This window comes from Somniosus microcephalus, chromosome 23 (assembly GCF_052327205.1).
Source record: "Somniosus microcephalus isolate GS21.2 chromosome 23, FLI_Smic_1.0, whole genome shotgun sequence".
Taxonomy (NCBI): Eukaryota; Metazoa; Chordata; class Chondrichthyes; order Squaliformes; family Somniosidae; genus Somniosus; species Somniosus microcephalus.
The window spans coordinates 30,111,029-30,122,950 of NC_141009.1; positions in this window are offsets into that span (position 1 = coordinate 30,111,029).

The window sequence follows — 11,922 nt, forward strand, 5'->3', positions numbered from 1 at the left end:
TTCTTCTCACTCTCAGCATCTGCACAACAAGCAGAAGCCCTACAACTGTGTACTCTTCTTTGCAGGAGATACTCACTCTCACCCCTCTTTCTGCAGGACAAGATAATGCACAACACAAGGGAGAGGACTAAGTGAGGGAAAACCAGCCAACATCATGAATCTCTTCAGGCTGGAGCAGCAAGCGCTAGAAATCAGTGACCTCACTAGAGCTGTCAGAATAGGACGTTTGGAGGCGGGGGGCTGCTCTGAACTGGATCTCTGACAGTTACTTGCACCCCTTAATGAACCTCAGAAAAATATCAAGCTGCATTGTGATGCCTGCCATTTGCTACTGTGCAGCTTCCAGTGCCATGTTAACTTGTGTCCCTTTTCTATTTCTTCTAGTTCCTTCTCAACAGCCACAGCCACAGAAGAAGATACCTCAGAGGAAGAGAATCCTTCTGAGGAGGCACCGCCACACCCTGTATCACTCCCAAGCACTCGCGCAGAGATTGGCACCCCGGCTGGGTTAGAGAGTGAGTTAGAGCTGTCTGCACATGGTGATGCACCCAGCACGAATGAGCAGTAGCAGGTACTGGTGGTAGGGACAGCCCAGGAGACAGCTCTTCAGATGGTGAGTTCCTTTCCCAGCTCTCCTGAGGAGGACAGAGATGTGGAGTTCAGGGGCCCAGCAATGAGAAGAAAACTACTTGCTTCACACAAGCAGTTATGTCAGGTATTGGCAGGCCTGCCAAGGAGTTTCACCACCATGGCTGAAAGTGTGGAGCAGTCCATTTGCAGTCCTTGTCAAGGCATAGCATCAGCACTCTGTAGGCTACCTTGGAGAGTGTAGCCATCTCCAATGATGCTGCAGAAAGGCCTTCCTACAGGACTCTATCTTATAAGTATTGTGTGGTACCTTGTAAAAAGCAATTTTGAAAATCAAAGTATACAATGCTACTTACACATCCAGCAACATAGTAATTTCCTCAAATAATTCAACCAAGTCACTAAGGCATGACGTTTTCCAGAACCCACATTGACATTCTCTAATGATGCCTTCTAGCAACTTGTCTATAATCTTAGTTAAACTAATGAGCCTATAATTTCCTGTTTCTAACTTGTCATTTTTCAATATTGGTGCTGGTCTTAACCTGTGAAATTTGCCCATACAAGACAATTAACAGCCACATTACTATGTGGACCACTTCATCGCAGAGTGCCAGCCTACATGTTTTGTTAAGTATTAGTGGAGAATTTTTTTTTTTATTCGTTCCTGGGATGTGGGCATCACTGGCAAGGCCAGCATTTATTGCCTATCCCTAATTGCCCTTGAGAAGGTGGTGGTGAACCACCTTCTTGAACCGCTGCAGTCTGTGTGGTGAAGGTACTCCCACAGTGCTGTTAGGGAGGGAGTTCCAGGATTTTGACCCAGTGACGATGAAGGATCGGCAATATACTTCTAAGTCAGGATGGTGTGTGACTTGGAGGGGAACTTGGAGGTGGTGGTGTTCCCATGTGCCTGCTGCCCATGTCCTTCTAGGTGGAAGAGGTCGCAGGTTTGGGAGGTGCTGCCGAAGAAGCCTTGGTGAGTTGCTGCGGTGCATCTTGTAGATGGTGCACACTGCAGCCACGGTACATCAGTGGTGGAGAGAGTGAATGTTTAAGGTGGTGGATGGGGTGCCAATCAAGCGGGCTGCTTTGTCCTAGATGGAGTCGAGCTTCTCGAGTGTTGTTGGAGCTGCACTCATCCAGGCAACTGGAGAGTATTCCATCACACTCCTTACTTGTGCCTTGTAGATGGTGGAAAAGCTTTGGGGAGTCAGGAGGTGAGACACTCGTCGCAGAATACCCAGCCTCTGACCTGCTCTTGTTGCCACAGAATTTATGTGGCTGGTCCCGTTAAGTTTCTGGTCAATGGTGACCCCCAGGATGTTGATGGTTGGGGATTCGGCGATGGTAATACCATTGAATGTCAAGGGAAGGTGGTTAGATTCTTGCTTGTTTGAGATAGTTATTGCCTGGCACTTCTGTGGCACGAATGTTACCTGCCACTTATCAGCCCAAGCCTGAACATCGCCCAGGTCGTGTTGCCTGCGGGCATGGACTGCTTCATTATCTGAGGAGTTGTGCAGTCATCAGCGAACATCCCCATTTCTGACCTTATGTTGGAGAGAAGGTCATTGATGAAGCAGCTGAAGATGGTTGGGCCTAGGACACTGCCCTGAGGAACTCCTGCAGTGATGTCCTGGGGCTGTGATGATTGACCTTCAACCACCACAACCATCTTCCTTTGTGCTAGTTATGACTCCAGCCAGTGGAGCGTTTTCCTGCCGATTCCCATTGACTTCAGTTTTACTAGGGCTCCTTGATGCCACACTCAGTCCTATGCTGCCTTGATGTCAAGGGCAGTCACTCTCACTTCACCTCTGGAATTCAGCTCCTTTGTCCATGTTTGGACCAAGGCTGTAATGAGGTTGGGAGCCAAGTGGTCTTGGAATGTGAGGTTATCCACTTTGGTGGCAAAAACAGGAAGGCAGATTATTATTTGAATGGCAATAGCCTGGGAGAAGGGGAAGTGCAAAGAGACCTGGGTGTTCTTGTGCACCAGTCGCTGAAGGTAAGCATCCAGGTGCAGCAGACGGTTAAGAAGGCAAATGGTATGTTGGCCTTCGTAGCAAGAGGGTTCGAGTACAGGAACAAGGATGTCTTGCTGCAGTTGTACAGGGCCTTGGTGAGACCGCACCTTGAGTATTGTGTGCAGTTTTGGTCGCCTTATCTGAGGAAGGACGTTCTTGCCATGGAAGGAGTGCAGCGAAGATTCACCAGGCTGATACCTGGGATGGCAAGAATGACGTATGAGGAGAGATTGTGTCGATTGGGCTTATACTCACTGGAGTTTAGAAGATTGAGAGGGGATCTCATCGAAACCTATAAAATTCTGTCAGGCCTGGACAGACTAGATGTAGGAAGGATGTTTCCGATGGCAGGGGAGTCCAGAACCAGGGGTCATAGTCTAAGGATAAGGGGTAAGCCATTTACGACTGAGATGAGGAGGAATTTCTTCACCCAGAGAGTGGTGAACCTGTGGAATTCTCTGCCACAGAGGGCGGTGGAGGCCTGTTCATTAAATATATTCAAGAAGGAGTTGGATATATTTCTTAAGGCTAAAAGGATCAAGGGACATGGGGAGAAGGCAGGGACAGGGTACTGAATTTGGATGGTCAGCCATGATCTCATTGAATGGCGGAGCAGGCTCGAGGGGCCGAATGGCCTACTCCTGCTCCTCTCTTCTATGTTTCTATGGAACCCAAACTGGGCATCTGTGAGCAGGTTATTGGTGAGTAAGTGCCACTTGATAGCTCTGTCGATGACACCTTCCATCACTTTGCTGATGTTTGAGAGTAGACTGTGACGTAAGAAAACTACTAGGCACTTGGTCTAAGCATTAAACAAAACTTTAATCAACTGTTTTACAACATGGAGATCTAGTTGTGTCCTTCACTAGTTCCTGTAAAAGAATGTCCTGAGCAAGCTGGGCCCATGCCCGAGTATTTATACTCTCCCTGGACAGCGCCACCAGCAGGCCACCCAGTATTATTTCATAAGTCATTTCCACATGAATGGCTGATTCATGTCAGACTGATGGGGTGGTAATTGGCTGGGTTGGATTTGTCCTTTTTGTGGACAGGACATACCTGGGCAGTTTTCCACATTGTCGGACAGGTGCCAGTGTTGTAGCTCTACTGGAACAGCTTGGCTAGAGGCGCAGCTAGTTCTGTAGCACAAGTCTTCAGTACGATAGCCGGGATGTTGTCGGGGACCATAGCCTTTGCTGTATCCACCTGTATCCATCTATCACCCAGATTGTGTCATATTCCTAGTTAAAGAACAGCATGGAAACAGGAAGATAGCAAAAGGGATAAAGTAGGAGTGAAATAATATTTTTGGATATTTATTTCATTTTCCCCCTTTTTGCCATTGTGATGTCTTCTGCCACACCAGATCTCTGCCAATGCTGCTGCGTGAGTAGTGAAGGTGGCTGGTCCTCTGATTTTCCCAGCTTCCCTGGAAGGATACAATTAGGCCTCCACAATGTCTGCCTCCACAGTAGTATGGTTGAAAATGCAACTCACCATGTAAGGAGATCGCAGACACATACCTGTATCCAACTACTGTAGGGCCTTCTGGCCTTCAAGCCCATCTTAAACACAATTTCACCTTGGGGCAAAATAATAAATTGTAGCAGAATGCTCCTGTTATAAAATATGTATTAATCAAACTTACCACAAGCAATGCCACGAGATCTGCTGGTGTAAAATGAAAGTTAAACTGCTAAAACCAACAAAAAAAGGAAAGAGAAAAATGAGAAAGGGAGCAGAATTAAAGTTTTTAAAGTATATTAATTGTAATATTGTTATTACAGCAATAAAGCTATTCTCGAGAACTGTGTAACATAACGACTATTTTTTCTCAATTTTGTGACTCCTCTTTTGCAGGTGTTGACTTGTCCTGGGATACAGTTCCACAAGAATCAGCAGACCTCACAGTCTGCCGTGGCTCCGTGGTAGCACTCTTGCCCCTGAGACTTGAGCACAAAATCCAGGCTAGAACTAAGTGCAGTATTGAGGGAGTGCTGCACTATCAGAGATGCTGTCTTTTGGATGAGACATTAAACCAAGACTCCATCTGCCCTCTCAGGTGGACATAAAATATCCCATGGCACTATTTTGTAGACGGGCAGGGGAGTTCTCCCCAGTGTCCTGGCCAATATGTATCCGTCAACCAAAATCACTAAAAAACAGATTATCTGGTCATTATCACATTGTTGTTTGTGGGACCTTGCTGTGCACAATTTGGCTGCCAAACTTCCTACATTACAACAGTGACTGCACTTCAAAAGTATTTCATTGGCTGTGAAGCACTTTGGAATGTCCTGAAAGCTATTATATAAATGCAAGACTTAAAAAATGGACATTTGGTTGTGTTTTTTTTTGTGTGGAAAAAAAACTTACATTTATATAGCATCTTTCACGACCTCAGGACGTCCCAAAGCACTTTACAGCCAATGAAGTACTTTTTTTTGGAAGTGTAGTCACTGTTGTAATGTAGTCCTGCGTCAGGTAATAATTTAACCCGTTGGGGGAGCTTTGGTGCATTAATCGATTTTGCACCTCATAGTGCAATAACTGAAATTTTAAAAATAGTCAGCCCAGGGAGAACATAATTCCCCGGAACTGGAGTCTGTCTAAGGGTCAAGTCATTGTCTTGGTCTTGCTGTTTCTGCATCTTTTTAAAAATCTTTTAAAATCTTTTAAATTACTATTTTTTAAATTTCATTTTACATCCAATTTATTTTAATCTTAGCTTTTCTAAAGTTTGTTATTGTAAAGCCATGCTCACATGTAATATTTCTGGCCCCAGCAATGTCAAAAATCTATTTGTGCAATGATCCCCAGAAAACAAGTGCTCACCACTTCCAGATTACTAATTCCTGAATTATCCTAATATTGTGTGTGTCCCATTAGCCTGCTTCACACGCTGTGTTATTACCTATATAAAATTGCTTATGCTTTCCATTCTCCCTCTCATTTGTCCTAGATCTGTCTAGTTTAGCTCTGAGATTTTGAAATCCCCTATGATTACATTACAACTCCCCGCAGCTCTCTTACTTGCCTAAATAACTTGTTATGTACTTGCTCGCCTTCAGCTGGCAGTTACCAATTATTACTTAGCTGTCCTTATTAATTTCTACACAAATTGCTGCTGTCATCTCCCCTTCCGTTGTTAGTTAAACCCTTTTGAGAGTGGTTATGTCATTTTTAACCAATAATAGTACTTCTCTACAGTGTAAAATATGTCTCTTTAAAAAACATTTTATACCCTTTTTGCTCAAAATTGCATCCATCCTCTGGTTACAGTCCACTTTATGAATGCCAGTATCATTAGTTTTGCTATCTTTTCTTCAAATAACTAACTTCCAAGCCTTTGGCATTGGTATAATGGCCATTTTATCTTATCCGTCAGACTCTCCTAATCCATCTAAATTTACATTCCCTTCTTTACCATCCATCTTTCCTCCTATGGTGGGGGCAGGGAAGCTCGGTCTCCTTGGGGTCAATTTGACATGCCTGGTGAGGTGAGATTGGAACTATCAATCCTCTGTGATAGACTTAGTAATCCGATACATGAGCCAGATCAGTACTACTCCATGGTGCTGTGGATGATTGTCTAGTCATCTAGGCTCATTCATGGGACCTAGAGGGGTAGGCCTATTACAGTGGACTGGGACTATTCCCAATTGGCTCCAGATAACCCTGCAAACAAAACCCCTAATGAGTAGGGTCGTCCTAACTGAGCATGAAACGGTAAGTGTACCAATGCTCTGTTCTGAGCAGCACAGTTTTGGTTGGCTGTACCCCTGTACACACTTGGGGGGTCCCTAAATCTTAGCTGTTGCCAACCTCTGCCTAATTTTTTGGACTTAGTTAATTAACATGTGTCCTTATGGGGGGGGGAGGGAAAGTGTACACTCCATATCAGGCAAATAGCAAGAGACCCCGCTTACCTCCCTTCTGTACCCCCACAATGAGAGGAAAGATGGAGGCAAACAAAAACTTTCCTTTGCCTTTGGAGGTGGGACAGTTGGTAAAGAAGAAAAAATTGAGTGCGGATTTGGAACCCACTTCCAACCTGCCTCTGCTCAACTTTACCGGAGGCGGGCTTCAGGAGTGCGATTCGGTCCAGTCTCCAAGAGGCGGGATAGGCAGTTAAAACCCTTACCAAGTGCTTAAGGGTCTCTTTAATCCTATTTTGACAGGCCTTTGTTATCTTCCCACATTTTCATCATGTTGCACGCCGCTCCTAAACCACGGCAGCTAATCCTGGCGGGTTGACAAGTGGCTGGCCTCCTCACAGCTGCAGCTCCACCATAAAAACGGAGCTTTCAACAGGGATCACTTGGAGGTGGCAGAACTTTTGTTGCACAGGTCTTTGAGCACTTTTTCCAGGCCTACTGAAGTCGGAGGTGGTGAAGCTGAGATCCATCAACTTTGGGACCTCCTGGGAAAACCCTCTCCCCACTTGGACTGAGCGCTTCCCCAACGGAGGTATCTACCAGCTGCATGGGAAACATTTATTTCCTTTCATCATGGACCTCAGATTCGGATGAAGAGCAGCCACGGCAGCAGCAGAACAGGAGCACCAACCTCCTGCTCACCCACCTGATGCTGCACAGGGCAGAAGGTGCCAGCGCATGGCAGCACCTCGCTGCAGGAGATACCCCCAACATAGGGTTTACAGTCAGAGGATGAGCTTCCTCAACATGAGTGAGAAGCAGTGCCAAAGGAGGCTGAGATTTCGCGACAGATTGTCGGAGACATCTATGATATGCTGCACCAACATCTGCAGCCCAGAGGAGTGGGTGGACACCCTTTACCAGTGGCTGTCAAAGTCACCACCACACAACTTTTTTGCTTCAGGCTCCTTCCAGGGATCATCAGCGGCATCTCCCAGTCGGCCTCACACACTTGCATCACGCAGTTTACTGATGCCCTCTTCGCAAAGGCGCACAATTATATCCACTTTACAACTGATGAAGCAAGTGTAACCGCGTGTGCGGTTGGATTCGCAAATATGGCAGGCTTGCCTCTGGTGCAGGGCATCATAGACTGCACGCATGTGGCCCTTGGGGCACCCCATCACAACCCAGCTATTTTTGTCAACCGCAAGGGCTTCCACTCCCTCAATGTACAGCTGGTGTGTAACCACAAGGAGGAGATTTTGCATGTTTGTGCCAGGTACTGTGGCAGTTGCCATGACTCCTTCATCCTGCGGCAGTTTAGTGTGCCTCCGCTCTTCAATCCGCCAAACCAACTTAACGGATGGCTACTTGGAGACAAGGGCTACCCCCTGAAAAAGTGGCTAGTGACGCCGATTAGGAGGCCAGCGAATGAAGCTGAGGAGCGCTACAATGCCAGCCACATTTCAACCAGGTCCATCATCGAACAAATCATCGACTTGCTGAAGATGCGATTCAGATGTCTTGACAGATCAGGTGCAGCCCTGCAGTACTCAGCAGCCAGGGTCTCCAGAATGGTCGTCTGCTGTGCGCTGCACAACAGCATACAGCATCGTGGCCTGCAGCTTCCTGAGGAGCAAATGGCACAGTACATAGCCTCCTCAGATGAAGGGGAGGGGGAGGAGAATGATGACCGAGCGGGTGCGCTTCTACCAGCAGTAGCATGCGAGCACGTTGCTGGCCGCAATGCAAGGGATGCACTCATCTTGGCCAGATTTGCTTAGGTTACCCATTCTAGCACATGTGCTTGGCTCCTTCTTAGCACAAGATAGACAATAGACATCACTCTCTGGCTTCCTCTCACTCTGACCACCAACCTGGCCAAGCAAGTCTAGCTGAGGCCGCAATGTGGAACCTCCAAAACCGAAATCACAGAGGCCATAACGTCAACAGTTTGCCATCACCAGAGTTTAATACATTAACAAAGAGATGGCATTTAATCATTAAACACAAAAAAACACCCAAGTGATTGCCCGTGTGACTACTTGTGCTTTATCTTCCTCTTACGCATGCCCCTCCATGGTGCTTCCCCTCTGGCTTCAGCAGAAGTGGAGGCCCCTTGCTCACTTTCATGCTGCTCCTGCTTTGACACCTTTGGCGGGCGTCCTCTGGGATTGAGAGCCTGTGAGGGCTCGACAAAAGTCTGCTCCTCCTGTGGCTGTGCAGGGGCTGAGACGCCCATCTCAGCTGGGTGAGGACTCTGGTGGGGCTCTGACCGAGGGCAACGCAGTGGCATGGAAGTGTAAGTGCTTGGAGAGGAGCCCCCACTTGTTGCCTGCCACCAACATCCCTCTCATGGGTCAACCCCACCTCAGCGCTAGCAAGTGGTGTGAGAGCACCTTGCTGCACATCAGGGAAGCCATGAGGACCCGTCTCTGCACTGGCAGTCCTACTGCTGGGGACTCCATGAAGCTCTGGTCTCTCTGATCAATAGCTGGACATCGCTCCTCCAGAGATGTCAGTCTATTTTGAACATTGACCATGTTTTCAACACTCTGGCGTCTTATCTCCCCCATGGCCATGGCAATCGTCTGCAGAGAGGCAGCCATCGATACCACGGAGGTAGACATCGCTTCCACAGAGGTAGCCAACCTTTCCGATGAGATGCGCTCATGCGCCAATGACTCCACAAAGGCTCTGCTCATATTCGAGTTGGACTCCAACATCCTCTCCACAGACACAGTGACCCTGGAGACAAAACCTACCAGAGACTCCTGCACCTGTTCCTGGAGCTCCAGCACCACTCTCCTTCTGGATGGACCCGGAGGCACAGGGTCCACATGCAGCTGAGCAGAGCTAGGAGAGTCCTGCGACCTCAGACAAGGACTCTCCACTGCTGTCCCTGTCTCCACCACCTACTGATGCTCACTTATGACCTGTGATACACCAGGTGACAACACTACTCTATGTCCCGAAGGTCCCACCAAGGTGTGCGTTCTGGTGCTGGGTGCGCTTACATCTGCTGACGCTGCGTCCTCAGAGGTTGCAGGTTTCTCCGAGGAGTCTTCTGCCTCAGGCTCTTCCTCCTGGACAGTGGGGAGGGTCTCTGTCGATGGTCCTGTGGGGGAGTAAAAGAATGAGTTAGAGATATGACGCTAGTGTGGCATGCATATGCAATAGCGCAGATGATCAATTGCCATTCTATAAATGTAAATCAGCAGCCATTTTAGTGACTCATGCAATGTAAAAGAGAGAGATGCAAACCTATTCTGTCACCAGCTTGCTCTGCTGCGCCAGTCTGTCCATCCCCCACTTCCACGCCAACGATTTCCAGGGCCACCTCTTCAGCTTGGGTCAAATGGGCGAGGGAAGGTGGCCCTCCTCCAGTCATCGCCCTTTCCCTTTTATTGTGGGCTCTCTTTTCCTGCAATGAGGGAGGCAAGTGGAGTTTGAGTGAGAATGATGGAGAGAGTGTAGAGAGTCCAGAGCATAGATGCTTAGAAGAAGACAAAGATGGAGTGAGGTTCCATTTCCAAGGGCCCTCCCTGTGTGTTGTTAGTCATTGTCATTGCATAACATTGATAGGGAGTGTGAGGGCAGCATAGTCGAATAGCCAAGTGATTGTGTTCATAGAGTGAGAGGGATGGTTAAGGGTGCAAGAGTTGTAAGGGTAAAGTGGGATGAGTAGGAGGAGGTTGACAATGCAGAGTGCTGGTGATGAGAGCAGAAGGGGAGCAGAATGAGGATCAAGCTGATGGTCGACTCACCCTGGCTGATCTTACAAGGTCATTGAACCTCTTGCGGCACTGCAGCCATGTTCTGCTGCACACAGACCTGGCGGTTACATCCCGTGCCAGCTGCACCCAGACAGCCTTGGTGTGTGCGGGAGGCTTCTTCCTCCCAGATGAGGGGAAGAGCACCTCCTTGCTTGCTCTTACCCCCTCAACCAAAATACTCGGCGAATCATCCGAGAACCTCAGGGAGGCCTTGGCTCTGGAGTTGGCCATTTCTTATAACAAACCTTGGCAAGGTGTGCAGCATCCACAAAACAGCAGTGAAATGAGCCAAGGCAGCAAGCAGCCCTTAAATGAAGCTGCATAAGTGATGTCAGCAGAGGCGCGTTTCAGTCCAAAGAGAGTAATTGGCCCCGGGGAACCCACACGCCCAGAATTAATTGGGCAATTAGGGGAAAATCCAAACTTTCTCCCACCTGACAGTGGAGGCGGGTTCGGAACCCGCCCACCCCCGAATCCGCTCCCAACCTGCCTCCAGTGGGAAAATCACCCCCTATACTTCTGGTGATTTCTCAGTAGTTTAATTTAGAACCCCCGAGTATGGTGATGGTTTTGTGTGTGTGACAGACACATGACTAACCAAAACAAAACCTCTTAGTCAGCTTTAACTAGTTGTTAGCCTGTTTATCAATGTTATATTATTTCCCTTTGCCATATCGATCTTTAATTAATTAGGGGTCATAAGTATAAGATAGCCACTAATAAATCCAATAAAAAATTCAAGAGCAAAGTCTTCACAAAAGAGTGGTTCGAAGTGGTTAGTGGTTCCCGCACGGAGTAGTTGAGGCGAATAGCATAGATGCATTTAAGGGGAAGCTAGATAAGTATATGAGGGAGAAAGGAATAGAAGGTTATGATGAGAAGGTTAGAACAATGATAGAGTAAGATGAAGTAAAGTGGGAGGAGGCTCCTGTGGAGCATAAACCAACATAGACCAGTTGGGCTGAATGGCCTGTTTCTGAGCTGTAATTTCTATGTAATTAATCTCAATTACTTTTTAATGTTCAAAGCTTATAGTTATGTGCAGATTATCCATCTGAATAAATATCCTAGCTATAAATGCCTTCCTATGCTCACCATTTTAGTAATACCTCGTTGAGACAATTTATTCTGCTGTTTTGCTTGACCTCAAATGACATAATTAGTCTGCCAGCAGCTTCAATGGAACTCCTGTCTGTCTGGGCCAATTGTTTTTTAAAAGTTTTCAGCTGTGATAGCTCCTTTATTTTAGTTCAGTTTCACACCGTAGAAATGTTCATAGTTTCAGTTGTATGAATCCTAAGAGTTTTAATCTCTCTAAACTTAACACGGTACAAATGCCTGCAGTATGCTGAAGCTTTGATATCGCAGTTATACTACTTTATTGCATTGCTGTGAAGTTGTTACTGTTTTGCATGTATGCAAGAGGAGCAGTATATCTGTGGCCAAACTAGTGACAGATCAGAATTTTGTACTGGGTATAACTGCAACTGCTTCAAAGCAATCTTTTGAAACTTTTAAACCAGGTAGTCCTGTTAGATTGTCTCAATTTCTGAAATTAGAAGAAAACTGATGGGACAATTGACTCTTTTATAACTTTAGAAGTTCACTGGTGGAGGATCAGTGCTTGGGCCTCAGCTATTTACAATC